The sequence below is a fragment of the Gobius niger genome (assembly GCF_951799975.1).
Source record: "Gobius niger genome assembly, chromosome: 11".
Classification (NCBI taxonomy): Eukaryota; Metazoa; Chordata; class Actinopteri; order Gobiiformes; family Gobiidae; genus Gobius; species Gobius niger.
In genome coordinates this window covers 20,050,296-20,068,298 of record NC_136862.1, presented here as the reverse complement: position 1 = coordinate 20,068,298, position 18,003 = coordinate 20,050,296, and the positions used below count along the sequence as shown (strand labels likewise).

General features: G+C 41.7%; 1 protein-coding gene across 1 annotated transcript in view; it reads right to left on the bottom strand.

Annotated features, from left to right (window-relative positions):
- Positions 1-6,860, bottom strand: part of dchs1b (dachsous cadherin-related 1b) — a 100,058-nt gene extending 93,198 nt beyond the window's left edge. The window contains exon 1 of the mRNA XM_079566919.1: positions 6,404-6,860. The gene's annotated coding sequence lies outside the window, so the exon portion shown is untranslated. The remainder of the gene's footprint in view (positions 1-6,403) is intronic.
- Positions 6,861-18,003: the final 11,143 nt, after the last annotated feature.

Sequence of the window (18,003 nt, the reverse complement as noted above, 5' to 3'; positions counted from 1 at the left end):
ATGTTTTACATCTATGCGTTTGGACGAGATTGTTCACACTGGTGTCGGCATTGGAAATCAAACAGATCTTAACTTTTGAAGATAGAGACTTTTCATATGATACATTGTGTGATTTGTGTGGAGCAACTAATCAACAAAATCACTAAAATACTGATGGATTTCATTATCTTGACTCACCAAGATACTGAAATTTTAAGGCAATAGCACAGCAAATTGGATGGAGAGGAACATACTGTGCGGTGCTTAAATAGTTTCACAAACATGCCCAACGCAATCATTCCAAGCTTGTTCAACTTTGATTTAACTTTTACTTGGCCACTGACCGAAATCAACTTCAGATGTTGTCATTCTTACAAAACCGAACGTTAAGTAAAAAAGTATTTCCAATTCTTTCTTTTTCTTTTTTTTTTCTTTCTTCGCATTATGGTTTTCACTTTTCCTTTTCTCTAAACCACAAGGTCTCCTGGCTGGTGCTCTAACAAAACACTAAGGTTATAATCCTCTCATTTACCAGGCGCTGAGAACATAACAAGAGCCATTTCCAGTCATTTGACATCTGACTAACTGTAAGTTCATTGATTAAAGTTGCGAAGCCCAAAATCACATTCTGACGCTCTGCCCACTTCAAAGCAATATCCCGGGGCCACACACGCAAACCCGGAGCAGACACACTTCTTCTATTCATCTGCAGCGACAAAAGCAAACGCGCTTCAAATGATCTAACCATAGCGCTGGCAGTCGCTGTACAGTAGTTGCAGGTCCAGAGCTCTGCGAATGAGGGGAAAAGAGGAGACAACAGAAAGATTTAGAGAGAACTTCCATCTGGGTTTCCTCTCGGAACATAGTAACAGGCTATTTCCAGTACTTTTGGTGCATTATGGTAATAGTGGGACAGACTGAGATCCTAGCCCAGAGTATCCCAGAGAGGGGAAAATAGCTTTGCCTCACGGCTGACTCCAGCAGGATGTTGTTTGCCAGAGGATCCCGCAGCACTTACCTACCAGGGCCTGTTCGAATGGTGGGCTTCGGGGCAGATCACTCCGTAATGAGGGGCGCGACCCGATCAAGGAGGAATAATCGGGTATTGAAGGACTTGGCCAAAGGGCGTTATAATGGCCTCACCTGCTAAAAAAACTCAATGGGGCTCTTTGTAATGGGCCGAAGGATATGCCTACTGTGCTTTAAGAAATATGATCATATTCTACAGATGTTTCAGCGACACATTTTGACGTCTTCTTTGATTTGTTTCGTCCATTGCTTCTGTTGTCCACCTTCCTGTTTCTTGCCTTTTGGCTTCCCTTCTAACCTTCAGAATCCTGGAATCCTCCATCTGATGAACCCTTCTCAAATACTTTGCTCTTCTCTTCATGACACACTCAGGATGACACTTCAGGATTTGGGGGCACTGGCAATTCTATCTTAGTTCTTCAGATGACCTCTCCAGGTAGCTCGCCAAGCCTCTCCAGGTAGCTCGCATAAGACTTTCTGCATCTCTACACGCTTCATAACTGAAATTTTAGATGAATTATTGTAGGAAAGTATAAGGACTAAACTCAAGTCACTTTCTTTGAAATTCCATCTTGGCAAGTAATTCTTCTGGGTGAACTCTACCTAAGTTGCGATTTTCACAAGTGTTTTTGAACATATGTAGCTCTCCAGTGTTTATATTGGGTAAAAGTAGCTCGTCGGGTAAAAAAAGGTTGGAGACCCCTGCTTTAGAGCATCCGATTTTTGAATGCTTCGCACCTCACCTTGCTATCTTTCTTAATGGACCATGTAGACCCATGGACTAATCTGTAAATCTCTTATCGTCGCAAGTTCCCATCATCTTTTATGATCCCAGGAATATGCATTTTGAGGACTTCAGCAAAACTAGCATTTGCCATCCTCTAAATGTACTAATGCAGCGGTTCTCAAACATTTCACACAACTACCACCTCATTCCAATCACCACTACTATAGTAATACATATTGATTAATTTCTGTAAACTTTTCGTGCCTTGGCTATGGATAAAATATCTGCTTCAACTCACAGGCAGTCTTTCATTGCATCTGAGCTTCTTCATCTAAACCCATGAACCACCAGACTGTTAGCCTACAGTCGTCAATACCACTGCTACTGCTGTTTAATAGTCCTCTGTCAATATGCATCAGACTCAACAGGCATGGCCTGTGTCCTCCTCAACTGACCCCACCATCAGAAGTCATTTTAGCTGCTGGACAAAAGAGTGTGGATAAAGACGAATCCTCTTACATCATCATTGGGCCCCAGAACAAACAGAGAAGTCTCAAAACCCCGGGTGCTCCATCACTCAAGGCTCCGACACGAGAGCGCAGTCATTTCCTTTGATTGGGGCGGCTACGTTTAGCCCTAATATCTTTTCCAGAACGGCAGATAAATAGCTTTTCATATTGGAGGTTTCATTGCATTAGGGAGGTGGGGTATGCCTTTACCATGGATAGCATACCTTAGATTATGGCCCGTTTTAAAAGGAGTGTATATGCAATTTATGGCAGTCTTGAGTAATTATTTTTATAGCCCTCACATATGAACTTGTACCTCATATTTTAAGCATTATAGTAATACAGATAGTGCATATTTATAGCCATTTCCATATTTCAAACTCTCCTCATGCCCTCACACACACTCACAGTGAACAAACTATAATTAAATTTCACGATTATTATCAGCAGCATGGCAGACTAGATTGTAGCTGCCATCGCCACCAAGTTCCCCCCCCAAGCGTGCGGTTAATGAAACGAGAAGCAATCTTCAATGGGGATTTCTTATCAATGTAGAATCTTATTTTGCAATTCTACTAAAGAGAAGCGAATAATATGTCTGGCATTTTAGCGAATGGTTTGAAAAGCACATTTTGAGAAAACCAAAGCCCCTGGTACAAGAGCCTGCATACTGATGGAAATTACACAAAATCCTTTCAATATTGAGTTCAAGTTTAATCGAGGATGGTGGTCCGAAGAGGTAAATAACACCAAACCTACACCACGGGAGAAAGAAATGTGGACAATAAAGAACAGCACAAAGTAAATATTTTCACTTGCTACTTGTGGAGTCACAGGAGGAAAACAGTTGTATTTATGTTTCAGTAGCTTAAGTTTTTTGCTGTCATCTGCTACCCATTTAACACTGTGGGAACACGGGCCATTGTGAATCCATTAGGATCGAAATACAGACTTGTATCACACAAAGCGGCCGTGACTGAAATTGGTGCAATAAGGTTACTCAAGTGCATTCACTTTTACGTGAGTAAATTTTGTAAATACGTCTTCTCTTAAAGGAACAGGCCACCATTTTTCCATACTGTGATATTTCTAACCTGAGCTTAGATGAGTTGATGTGTAACTGTCTGGTCTTTGTGTGCGCTCAGTCACACAAAAACACTAAAGATGTTGTTAGCATTTAGCCTCTCCTCCTCTCTTCTATGGGGACAAACGGGGTTGAATTTAGAAGCGACTAAGCTCTTCCACGCGCAGTAATATCTTCACTTTGCTGCGCAGACGTCGAAGTGCTCCTAAGGTGTTGTTACGCCTTACACTATAGTACCCCTTTTTATCCATTTAGCAAATCGACATGTTTTTTTTTTTGGGACTATGCTTGGATCGTGTAACTACCCACAAAACCGTATTTAAAAAGGGGAAAAGTGGAATAGCTTGGTCGCTTCTAACTTCACCCCCGTTTGGCCCCATTGAGGAGAGGAGGAGAGGCTAAATGCTAACAACATCTTTGGTCTTTTTGCGTGACTGAACGCACGCGTAAAAACCAGACAGGTACGCATCAACTCGTCTAAGCTCAGGTAAGAACATATCCCAGTATGTAAAAACGGTGGCCTATATCTTTAATTTAAAAAATATACTGTCTTTGGCTCGACAGTAGATTCATTTGAGTATTTTACAACAACTACCACTACTACTATTTTGCACTTTTACCTTGTTAAAGTAATCACAGTGCTCTCGTAAGCCTGACTATCAAAACTGGCTCACGCCACAAGCGCTTAAAATCGGTCCCATGACACACTTTTGGGTCCTGACCCACCATTTGAGAATCACTGCCCTATAGCTCATTGTGTCCTTTTTGATGTGGTTTATAGGCCTTTACAACAGATTCCTTCCCAGCTGTAATTTGGACTTGGCACTGACACAAAGGTAATACTGTGGAAAGAGAATAAACTTACACTCACACAACACCATTTACATTAATAATTAGTCACAATAATATTTTACTTAACAAAGGCGTCCCATGACTTTCCCTTTTGTATAGTCATGTTTAGCCTTATTAACAACACAGACCTTTCACTTATAGCTGCAGAGATGATCCCGTGGGCCATGTTAGCAGATTTTACAAGGATTATTTTCAGATGTGGTTTTTGTGACAACCGCAGGGAGGACAACAATGGATCCCGCTCACAGCATCTCGGGTCAATGTGGGTGGCGAATGTGCAGTTTGAGTACACTGTATATATCAGCAGCATAAAGTAAACTTGAGATTGCATGAGATTTGCAGAGCACAATCCCCCACCTTGTACATCTCTTACAGTAAAAACCATTACAATAAACACAAGAGATCCCCTAAGACCTAAAAACTGGGGTATAATCTTCTACATAGTCCCAACTGATGAAAGCTTCAAGCAGTTTAAAAATATTTGCCTGCACGCCAGAGTGAGCCCCCCTTATGGTCACAAATGCATGGATTTGGAAATCAAATGAGATGCAGAAGCCGGGCCAAGAATAAAACCTGCAATAATCCAATATACAAGAAAAGGGGATGGGGGTCCGTGAGGGGACATGTGACGCACGATAAGCTTTATCCATGAAAAAATGTTAATTGGAGCTCCTCCCGCAGCAAAGAGGGCTTTTTATTGGGATATGGCCCTGGCACTGGATAATGGAGCCATTTTTACAGAACAAGATGAAGCAGAAGGTAAACAAAAAAGATTTACATTGAGTTGATGAGTGGACTATGGGGCAAGTAGCACTTCCAAGATTCCGTTCATTTCTTTTGTTTGATGCATCTTAAAACAAACAACAGTTTCTTGGTCATTTGGCTGTTTTCTTCAGGAGTCAGAATTGCAGAATACTTCACTATACTGTATTCCTTGATACACCCCCCCCATTTTTGTCAATCTGATGTAATCTCTACTGCGACCAGTTTTTCATGTTCCTGATCCTACCCATCCCCATAACTCGAAACTGGAATTTCAGCTAGGATTTTTCAAAGGCTTCACCATCTTCGCTGCATATTCACCTAGAACAAAGCCTTAGCTATAAACTTTCCCGAAACACTAAACCTTCTAGTGATGTCCAATCTTACCTAAGTTGTGCAAACTGCTCCTCCTGGCTGCAACTGCACTAAAGTGTTATGTGCTATGTTCACAGCCTGAGAGGTCCCATCATTTTAAAGAAAGCCCCTCACAGCGTGGTCCAAGCAGCAGTAGCAGCAGCAGAGAACAACTGGACCACATTGGACCATGAAAGGGGATAGTGTAATAATAAGGCCAGTATCTATATCCCTCCTGACAGCACAAAACCAAGCAGCTATGTGGCCCGGCAGCAGACATCAGATCGGACTAAAATAACCGTTGCGGTCCGGTGGTTAAATATGCCTCTGGGTTCCCATTTTAACTTTTTGGCCAAGAAAACATACACAGACACACACATACAAAAATGGAAACTATAAATATGGCTGTGTCGGGTTTGATTTGCTGCATTACCAAACAATTTGAAATCACTTTTGGCATCTACACTTACAGAGCATTATCATAGGCTTTCTCAGCTTTCATAATGATAGGCATCTCTAACTCCCGGCTTCCTTTCACCATGTGAGAAGTGGTGGGTCTAAATTGCCCCTAGTGGATCCATGTGAGAGTCTTTTTTTTTTCTTTCAGTCCTCTGCAAAAAAAACGGGCACAAACTAGACTTGTGTTGTGTTGGCTCATCGTTGGAGCTTCAATCCTCAAGGTTCACAAGGAATAGCATTTTATTTATTGTATGCAAAAGTTACTGTTATGATCTCTGCTATGATCTAGGCTATTTGTGACATATATTCAGCACGCTTTTGAAACCATATGCTTACACTTGCGTATTTAGACTCTCAAATCAAGCATTTTAATCAGGCACCACACCAGCAGCGTCTGTACTGGATCAATACGAGTCTCCTGCATCAGCTCCATTGATCTCGCTTTACTACGATCAGCCATGGTCAAACCCCCCATACCACATCACACGCCGTCAGCTTGTGCCCATAGCATGGTGCGCCCCATTATTCCCTGCGTGACAAAAATAAGCGCGTGCCAATCTCTATTGATCATCATTCATGAGTTTTCTGTTTGCATTGGTAATGTAAAAATCACAGAAGATGAGAAGAAGACGCGAGGCTGTCACTTACGTGCATTTGAGCCACTCCGCTGCTGCTGCTGCTGCTGCTGCTTTGGGTGTGCGTTATGGATATCCCCCTTGTCTCCTCCAAAAAAACCGATTAGCATGCAGACTGGTCTCCAATTCCAGATGAATGTCAGCCTGCTGCCCAAATGAAGTTGATGTTTGTTGTGTCTACATAATATCCACGCGCCTATTTCCCAGAACCGGCAAAAAACCGCTCGTCCAGTGAAGAAGGGTATCCTCCCGTTGTCAGGTGAGCACAAGCCGGGGTTTTTGTAAATTCTTCTCCTACGCGTTTTGTGTTGTCGTTTGAAGCCGGCGTGTGTCTCCCCTGCATCCGCTGCGTTTTTCCTCCCTCAGCATCACCAGCGCACAGACGCGGGGTGAATACGAGCGCGTGTGCGTACTAGACAGAGGCGCTTCGGGGGCTGCTTCACACACACGAGAGTGAAAGCCGACTCCCTCCTCCGCCACAAGGCCCAACCCCCGTCGTCACACACTCCTCCCTCCTTCTGGTCCTCTCACACACACACGCGCGCGCACTAACACACACACACACTTCCAGGCTGGTTAATTTATTCGGGGAGCGACACAAAAGAGAGTGGGGAGAGGGGGTAGCGCGTGCTGTGTGTGGAAGTGTGTGTGTGTGGGGAATACAGTATAGGGAGCAGATCCGAGAGCAGACTTTTGGTGCCCCCAAGCTCCGTTCAGTGGAAGTAGTCTACAAAGGACTATCAAAGGCGAGTACAGTAGGGTAGATATGACTCCAATTAGGGCATTGTGTCTGTTTTTTGTTTTGTGTTATGGAGACAATGGCATGAACATGAGGAAATGGATGATTTCAGATGCGAGTATACTGGAAGCACATGTCGTTAAAGCAAACCTGTACGGATTAGTTGCCTGCAGATGTATGACAATTTAAGTATTTTCTAGCTTTTAATGGCATCCAGATATTTGTTACGTGATCTTATTGTAACAGATGCCCTTCCTGACCCAGTCTCCTATATTTGACCGGGCTTGGGATTCCGGACAGGTGTAATTAGGCAGAGTCCTTATTGTTAAATTTACTCACACAATTGATATATATTACAGTGGTGTACTATAGACCAGGGGTAGGCAAGTTTGCATTTGCATTTTTTTTATGATCATCAAAACACTGGGCCAAAGCTCACCATTGTAACCCAAAGTATAAAGAACCATTTCCTGCAAACGCCAATACATTACATTAAATATGAGCATGTGGGATGTTCTGACAGGACATTCAAGAAATACACTACAACGTTGTTGGCTTTAAGCATTGTCTTGTTTTGAGCGTTTTTGCTCACTTTTTTCCTGATCTGACCAAGTTTGAGGACATTTCAGACTGGTTCTAAGGTAAATCTCTCTTGAAATCAGAAAGCAGAACTGCCAATGGGACCAGACCAATGTTCTTAACTTATCAGCAGATAAAGTTACTTGAAATAAAGACTAAGTGTATTAAAACGAGTCAAAAACATACCAGAACAAGTGAATAGTTAATACATACATTAAAACTTCAATGATCTGGGTCAAAAGCCCAACTACATCATAAAGCAGTACTAAGTAATTTGTTTACCTTAATAAATCCTTTCTGTAGTTCCTCTGGGGGTGATACAAGTGTAAATGTGATGATTAGGGGGTCTTTCATCTCCCCCTGGTGTCTCTGGCCAGAAAACCACAATTGCAACTTTGCTGCCTCCGGGTAGGAGTCACCAATACACACTAATGGAATCACGAAGAAGAAGCTAACAGGCTAACGGGCAAAGCTAAATACGGGCTCACGCCACTTAAACAGTATTTACAGCCAAGTTTGAGTGAAAAAAATTATCTCCATTGTGTAATTGGATGTGCAATATCCCTCTCTCCCTTTGTCTTTTCTGTCAGCATAGTATTTACTCTCACGGACAATTAATGAGCAAAAAATCGAAACATGCTACGACACCTGCAGTAGCGCTTGTGGCCTGAGTTACTTAGTACTGCTTTAACTCGCCAAAACAACTCAAAACAAAACTAATCTCGTTATTACTTACTCGTTACACTCGTACTTTAACAGTATTTGATCTGTATTTTGCATGATAATATTTCTCAAAATCATGTTGGGGGTTAGAGGTTTTGCTAGAGGGCCGGATCATAACAATAAGCTCATTTATAACATACACGATCGCCGCGCAAATTTGCATTCACAGCAGATGTAGTTGGAATCCCATTGCCAATTATCGTAATGAATGCATATATAATTACCTACTATTGCCCGTAGCTATAAATCTTAAGTGTTGCATCCATAACCACCAGATAGACGGCCTACGAAGAGGTGAGAGAAGCCTTTACTTAGGTGAGCTGCCGACACACATACACACAGGACTGCTGACGTCAGCGCGACAAGAGTCATTCATCACCCCAGATTTTAGGTCAAGCCTCCCCACCTGCATCACTGAACCAGAGCGAAGGAGAGAAGGGAGAGAAGAGAGAGGCTGGGGAGGCTGGGGAGGCTGGGGAGGCGGGGGAGGCGGGGGAGGTGGGAAGTAGACAGTGGTGTAGGAGGTGTGAGCCTAGTAAGTGGAGGGTGAAGATGAGGCGTGAAGGGTGGAGCTGCCTGACAAGGACAACAATCAATTTAGACTTGTACACTGGGGATGTCTGTGTTGCCGTAGTTACTATAAATATATATATGTTTATATGTTTATACCATATGCCTAATTGCTATCTATACCTAAGTGGCAGGGTCATTACTACTAATTCTGAGCAGGGAATGGTTTAGTCCTAATTTAAGATTTAGTTTATAACTCTCTATCTGTTTTGATGTATGTTTTGGCTTCGACCTTCATCCTCATTTAGACCTGCAGTCGTCCTCTGTTGTGTTAAGAATCTGAGTATGTTACAGAAGTATTAGAAATGGTCAAAACTGTAGTTGTGGGAGTCAGTTTTCCAGCATTAATGTAGGTTTTAGGCCCTCATAAGCTCTTTCTGCATCCCCAAACTAATGATAGACTTTGTTTGAGTGATGGGACAATGACAGCTCCTCTAGATTCTATTTTGACAAGATCAGCATGCAAAACACAGCACTAAAAGTTTGGCATACACAAACAACAGCAGCCGTCCCAAGGGGAATTAATCATTTATCGTGACTGTGCTGCACAGTGGAGTGAGCATCATGTACAAACTAGTGGTCAAGAGTAAGACTTGCACCAAGTGAGGCAAGAGTGCACTTAGAAATTAAAAAGATGGTATGGCTAACTATTACCGCATTCATTCACAGTGGCAATTAAAATGTTGTTCTCAGAGGAGGTTTTGGAATAAATGTTAGTAGTTGAATAAACTAGTTACCAATGTTGCCTTGTTTTTTGTGTTTTAAGCTTAATAAATCAAGCTAGGATTAAGATATGAAAGATTCTTATCAGGAAAAAAATCCCTTTTATTATGAAATATTAAGTACAAGGAAAATTTGGAGATAGAGAACAATGAATCAATGAAATAATGGTAAACCTGAAAACTGAAAGCATTGAGTTTTGCCTGACCAATGCCCTGCTGATCATTTGTTAAACCTTTTCATTTAATTAAAGGTTGTTGCCGATGGGTAACGACATGCGCTTCTTCTGGGATGATAGCGCGACTGTGACGAGATATGAGCTTTATTCGACTCATACGTTTTCACCCTCAGCCTGAACTCTCAGATAAGACCAAATACTATGAAAACATTCCACTGACTTACCATCAAAGAAAGTATTCATTGCTGTGATCTAATGCGTGATTGATTCGCCTCCATATTGGAAGAGAATGAAAAGGGACAGCGTGATTAGATTTGAAATTGGGATTAGATTTCCAATATTCAATTAACAGTGCACATTTAAAACATTTTAGATGAGGCTGGAACATTTTAACTCAAGGCAGAACTTGTTTATTGAAGCGTAGACTTGGGGATGTCACAGCAACAACATTTTTACTTTGATTTATTGAGACGCAAGATTATTGCAATAAATTCCATGAAAAAGACGGGGGGTGCAACTAAACGCACTGATGATAAACATTAAGAAAAATGTATTGTTATTCTGATATTTATTTAATAATATCTTTTATTACTTATTGTGATAGGCCTTTGTAAAGATCTCACAAGATAAACACTACCGTTGTTTGTTGTTTGAAGGATATTAAAGGATCTACGTAAATAAGTAATACTTAACCAAGAAGTCACCAGATCATTTCAAGTGGTCACCAGATCAGATCATGAGTTAAAAAGCACAATTTACCTTCAAAAAATGAAAACTGTGCTACCAGAACAGAGTTTACTGTCATTTTTATGCCTGAGCATTGACAGTATTTACTGTAGTACCGTTAGAGTCATTAATATCATTTATCGCAATACTTTCCTGCCTCAATATATCAAACTTTAAATTTGTTATCGTGACAGGCCTAGCCACCAGTGTTTGATGACAATTTGTGGAAAAAAACAACAACAATGAATGCATATGTTCTATGTAATGTTAATGATAAACACTTGTGGGGGAAGCAAACCCTGGTGGTTGTTTTTCTAGACAGAGTTAGCGACTAAAATAAGTAGTAAAACCACTCATCTACATTACTGCCATCTTTGCAGTTATGCCAATTTCAACAATAAAATGACCACTTTGCATTTGAATTGAACTGCAGCCAGTGTATCGGTGCGGCGTTAAAAAAGTAAAACCAACTAAACTTCTTGCAGTGGTCTCTTATTTTTCCAGAGCATCAAAAGTATTTTGTGAGCACTTGCCACAGCGTTGCAATTATACACTGCCTTAACCAGGAGCAGATGGGTGTCACTTCAGGAGGGGCTGCACACACTGGCTGAAAGCAGTGACGGAGATTTATGGCACCACCGCACACATTCAAGAGCAAAAATGTCCCCTTTGTCAAGCATACGTCCTTAAACAGTGAAATGTGTCCGTGGATTTATTTGGCTCCTCCGTCCATCCTGTTTGTCAGTTCCTCCCTCTTTAACCTCAAACCCCACAATGATAACCCCAGTTCACAACTCAAATGTGAAGATTTACAACATGTCACGACTCTTGGATAAGATTTGTGCTCGTTCCCTTTCCCTCCAGAAAGCATTTACTCCTGACCATTAATCGTCCACTAATTGTAATCATCAGTGACTTCCTTGTGATGTGAAACATGTTAGCGGTTGTTAGGAGTTTATTTGTTATCAATGGCCGCTAATGGAGTGGTTTGACAAGCTGGTTTTGTCTTGTCATCGTTCTCAGACATGCAAAGATGTCTATGTGTACTGGACCAAAAATACTTTCCATATTTCACTGCTACAAGTAAAAAGATTAACACTCAAATAAGTATAACATCCATCCATTTTGTTCCGCTTTATCCGGGGCTGGGTCACGGATGCAGCGGTCTCAAAGAGCTCCCAGAGATTTCTCGATCCATGCAGACCTCCTTTAGCTGTTCTGGGGGGACCCCGATGTGACACCAGGCCAGCTCGGAGACATAGTCCCACCAGCGTGTCCTGGGTCTTCCATGAGGTAACCAGGAGGTATCCGGAACAGATGCCTGAGCCACCTCAGCTGGCTCCTTTCAACGTGTAGGAGCAGCGACTCTACTCCGAAGTCTTCCCGGGTAATTGAGCTCCTCACCCTATCTCGAAGTAAGTAAAACAATTACTGCAATTACTGATATAATGCTTTTAACAACCAATTTAAGGTCAGACCATCGGCCAAAGAGCCTCAAATGTTTTAACCTCCTAACCCTGCCTGTACTGAGCACATTTTTAATACACGACTAAAAAGGGACAAAACTACCAAAAGCAAGGAAAAAGTGATGAAGAAAGCAACAAAAACAACAAAACTGCTTAACAAATTAGGCAAAAATGCGTCAACAACGTAACAAAAAAAAAGTCACGATCAGTTCTTAGCTTTCAAATCAGGCATTACCCTGGCCTATAGGCTTTGAGCTCCAGTCAAGAAGCTTTTAGATTTGGATGAAGCTGAACGGTAGAAAATGCGCTCGGTAAGAGGTTAAGTGGAAAAACTGCAATATGTGAATTTTTTTTTTGACAACTTAAGTGAATTTGTGCATAATTGTGTATAATTGGTTACTTCCACCTCTGGTTTCAAAAGACCCGTATTCACTTAAAAATAACAGTAAGGGCAGCATCCTTTTGGAAAATGTGGCCAAAATAATTTCTCCTGGCAGCAACACTATCCGACTCCTGTGTATCCTGGCAGCTCCGACCAGAAACGCCTTAATGCTCTATTTCCACTCTGACTTATTCCATTCAAATTACTATCATTGTGTCATCTGTATTTTATCCTACACACGCACACGCACACGCACACGCACACACACACACACACACACACACACACACACACACACACACACACACACGTACACACACAGCATTGAGGGCATAATATGAACTTTGATTCACTTCTGCTCTACATATAGAAGCCCAGTATATAAAGAGCGCCGGTGCCAGGACAGGTGTCGGCCATGTTGATCCCAGCTTCCTGTGCGTCAGGACGAGGTGAGGTCAGCCTTACTCATCAACTCTGAGCCAAAAGAGGAAAGCGTTTCCCTTTTCCCATGAAGCAAAGGACCATTGTGCCACACAGATAAACAAAAGGCATATTCTTTCAGCACAGAAACACACACACAAACAAATCAAAATCAAAACGTTGATGACTCAAGAACCTTTATTGAAGACACTTTATTACCTTTTAACCTCGTAACCTCCCACCTGAACTGAGCCCATTTTCTCCAGTTCGGCTTTACCCAAAGCAAAAATCTTCTCAACTGGAGAGTTCACAGCCTCATTTCAAAACCTAAGACCTAGAAAATGAATCACAACTTTTTAACTGTATTTTTGTCTCTTCTTTGTAGTGTTTTGATAGGTTTTTTGGTTGCGCTTTTGTTGTTTTTTGTCACTTTTTTATTGCGTTATTGTCTCATGCATGTAAACAAGCCACACCGGATTGTAGCTTTGGGCTAATTTCTATCTGTCGTCTCCCATGCGCACTCTCTGACACACTCACATTCATCCTGCCCTATTGTACATGTTTTTAGTGGTAGGGGAAACCAGAGTGTCCGGAAGAAACCTACGCAGACACAGGGAGAACATGCAAACTCCACACAGAGAGGCCCGTCCCTGGTGGGAATCGAACCCGGACCTTCTAGCTGTGAAGCACGAGCGCTAACCGCTGTACTACCGTGTCTTTTTGTGGCTTTATATGTGGCTTTTTCATCACTTTTTGTCATGTCTTGTCATACTCTTCTCTTGCTTTTTTGTTGCGTTTTCATCCTTGTTTTTGTCACTATTTTGAAGCTTGCAGTGGCACAGTTGGTGGATCGTGATCAAAAGGGCGGGGATTTGACGCTGAATGAAGCGAATGTGCTCCTGAAGATGCACGCTGTTGTTGTGTCCATGGGCAAGACACTTCACCCACATTGCCTCCAATGTCTGCGTACACTGGTGTATGAATGAAGGTAGAAAAGGGCTATATCAGTTGAGACTATTTACCATTTAATGCCAAACTGGAGAAAATGTGCTCGGTTCAGGTGCGGGTTAAGAGATTAAATTTAGGCTATCTACACCGGGTCAGTGAAGGTGCCTCACAACACACACACACAATCTTGTACTGCTGTCTTAGTGAGGACATTCATAGACATAATGAACCCCAAGCCCCTAACCTTAACCCAATTCTAACCCTAACCCTAAAACCACATTGTGACCCTCAAATAGTCCTTCAAATAAGTGAGGACCACCCAAAATGTCCTCACTTTCCAAAAATGTCCTCACTCCAGGGCCGTGGGAAGATGTTTTGGCTAGGGGGTGCTGAGAGACAAGATTGCCCCCAAAACGCTATTTTTTTGCTTATTTCCTATTTATTTAATATTGCCTGTAATGCATAGACGATCCACCAGGGGGTCTGTAGCGCCCTCAGCACCCTGGGTTCCCACGGCCTTGCCTCACTCTGTTGGTTAAAAACTCAAAGTGGTCCTCACAATGTTGTAATTACAAGAGCACACACACACACACACACACACACACACACACACACTCGTGTATTGCTATCTTTGTGTTGACACATTATGTATTACCCAGATCCTATCCCCTGAACCCTAAGCCCCTAACCCTAACTCTAATCTTAACCCAATTCTAATCCTATCCTCACTTTCCAAAATTGTCCTCACTCTGGTTAAAAACTCCGACTGGTCCTCACAATGTTGTAATTACAAGAACACACACACACATCGAAAATCTGTGTATCCTGTCTTACTCAGTTTCATTATCAAAATATTTTGTGGTTGACACGCCATCATCGTAACAGTATTACTCTAGCTTACTTCCACCCGTCCCAACCAGAGTAGTGCTTGTCCTTGTGTGAGCCTGCAGCGTATTCTTAGGCACATTATTACAGCCTCTATTCTCCGTGGCCGGTTTCCCTGCCATGCAACCGCACTCTGGCTCAGTGACTGTGGCCGTTCTCTCAAAGCAGCTCCCATGTGTTTCTGTCGAAGCCATAAAAGAGAGACTTTAAGTGAGCGCACGTCGGACCCAATGTACGCTCGCTGTTGGTTTGTTGACCAGTGTGTGTCTTTGTGTGCATTAAAGCAGTAGGTTTCCTGTCGTGCGGTTTCCTCTGGAGAAGCCGTTGCCTTTTTAGTTTTTGTGGTACTTTTTACATGGCATTGTTTTAGTGTTTGACAGATGAGGTTTTCTGGACTAAAAATGGAAAGCCTCTGAGTTGGATATGACAGAAGAGGAAACTGACATTGTTATTAAGGAGTGGCAGAGCTTTTCCCAAAAAGGCCCAGATTTGCAAGTCGAGTCAACAAAATAAATGTTAAAAATACTGTGCGCTTTCACGGCTTTCACAACAATTTGTGCTCATGATTTTTACATTCAAGATTCCACTTTGTGAGCTGTAAGTTCAAACTTATATTGACCTCTTACCACCATCTTAACCGAGTGCATTTTCTACAGTTTGGCTTTATTCAAATCAAAAAGCTAATAAAACAGCATAAAGTCTATCATTTGAAAGCTAAGGACTACAGAACGGATCCTAACTTTTTGGATGCATTGTCGGCGCAGTGTCATCACAGTTTTGTAGTGTTTTTGCTGCTTATTCATCGTTGTTTTTAACGCTTTTTTGTTGTGTTCTCATTACATGTTTTGTCACCTTTTTGTCTCTCTTTTTTATTGTATTGTTGCTTTTCTGGCACGTTTTTGGTGATCTTTTACTGCTTCTTTGTCACTTTTTTGTGGGCTTTTTTCATACTTTTTGTTGTTGTGTTTTTGTTGCTTTTTCATCATTTTTTTCCATTGCTTTTTTGTTGTGTTTTGCCACATTTTGTTGTGTTTTCATCTCGTGTTTGTCACTTTTTTGTCGCTCTTTAGTCACTTTGCTTTTCTGTTGTTTTTTTTCCAAGCAGCGTTTAGATTTGGGTAAAGCCAAACTGGAGAAAATGTGCTTGGCTCAGGTGAGGGTGGTGAGAGATTAAGAAAGAAATTATTAAGAAAGTAACATCTGCATTAAAAATACAATGTATAAAAAAAGTAGACTTTAATTAAATGGTGTCTTCAGATTTGTACCATTTGCTTCTTCCAAATACTTTTGGAATCACTTATGTCAATCCTTCTCAAACAAAACAAACCACAAATATGTATAAAAGAGCAATCACGGCTGCCGCTCCAAAATACAAAACTATCCAAGAGTACATCCAAAAGACTCTCTTGTTCACTCCGCCAAGATTACCGCTGGATCTTGTATGCTTACCGTATCTTGAGTGGTGCCGTTTATACTGTGTCTTTGAATTGACAGAGAAGTTAAACTCGTCTCTCAGCGGGTGAACTTCAGACACTGGCTTTGGTCCATCTGGCAGTCCCCACCTGAAAGCAGCCCCCCAACATTAGCTAAACGTTTGTCGGGAATTTTATCTCATGCGCTCAAGAATGAAGGTCAAACAGGGATGTTGAGGTAGAGGGAGAAAACAAAAAGAGTCAATGATCATTACACCGTGCACTAATCAGCCATGAAACACAAGTTCAAGTCCGAGTCTGAGTCCAAGTGGAGTCACTTTCTGAGTTGAAGTCAGACGTTGAGCACATTCATAGAGTTCATTACTCTTTCCCAAGCAGCGTCCAATCTATAGACCCTCACATAATTCTGAAAGCATTTAACTACATATAAAAGCTTGTTTATAAAAGTGTAGAGGTAGTATCGAGAACTCAAGAGCCAAATTAGCCAAGGCCTGAACCTCATGCTAATGGAATCACGAAGAAGCTAACAGGCTAACGGGCAAAGCTAACTGCGGGCTAGCGCCACAGCATTTACAGCCATTGGATGTACAATATCCCTCTCTCCCTTTGTCTTTTCTGTCAGCCTAGTATTTACTCTCACGGACGATTACTGAGTAAAAAAACACAACATGCTATGACTGCAGTGGCGCTTATGGCCTCTAGGGGTATGAGTTACTTAGTTTTGCTTTAACTTTTCAACGATGGATACTCCCTGGATGAATGAGAGCCTTCACAAACACAAGCATGATCAGACGTACAGAAAAAATTTATTAGAGCATCTCCAAAACGTTGTGGGGTTCACCCGGTCTGCAGTGGGATAGGGTGGTAGAGTTTGTTGCATTTAGTCTCAAGGTATGACAGTTTAGCAGCCCTAGTAAATATTAAACCATCTTATCTTTGGAAAAGTGAAAAGTGCTACAGTAGTCAGTCAGAAGGATGCAATTATGATTGCAATACAGCTACAATACAGGAAGTTTTCATGTCTGACACAAAATGGTTTTGCTGTTTTTCATTTTCCAATGCATCACTTGTTCTTACAAATCAACAGCAAAAAATGTCAAGTAGTGGCACATAAAAAACCCTAAAGCTGGTTTTAATATCATCCTCAGTGATGTATGACCCAAAAGGTGTTTGGCTTCTGTTCCTGATGATGCAGTTTACAGCTCAGCTAATGCCTGTGTTTTCCCCCCAGTCATCAGCTTTCCCTCTGAACAACACGAAAATGCATTCCCGATATAGTCTATACCTGCAACCTGCATCTCTCATGTCATCACCTTCTCCCCCCGCTCACTAATTTATGTCTCCATTACAGCCACCTTCCTGCCCCTATATCAGAAGGTATGGTTTATCGTAAAAGGAAAAAGCCCCAAGCAGGAATACAGACACACTATATCAGCACAACCTGCAGGAGATTGTGCAGCTGTAAACAGATTGATGCGTCATAAAATGTTAATGCATGAGTAAATTACAGGAGGAGATGCACATTTTTGTAAATCATACACATTTGGTTGCTGTGACACCATCTGTATACCCTCTATAAGAACCCGTGCTACTGTGAACTTTTATTGTGTTGCTGGGGCCGGTCACAGGCACATAAAACTTGTTTGTCCTTTTCATACAGCTTCAATTTAGGCGGTGACCGCTGCAGACTGGACATAGCTGAACTGCATATTTGCTGCACTGACCCAGTCATCTCTCCATTTTTCTTTTGTTATTTTGGTTGTTTACGCTTTATCATTGCTTAGCCTAACAATTGCGTGGGAATTTTTGTCCAAAGGGAAATCCATAAGGCTGACGAGGCAATT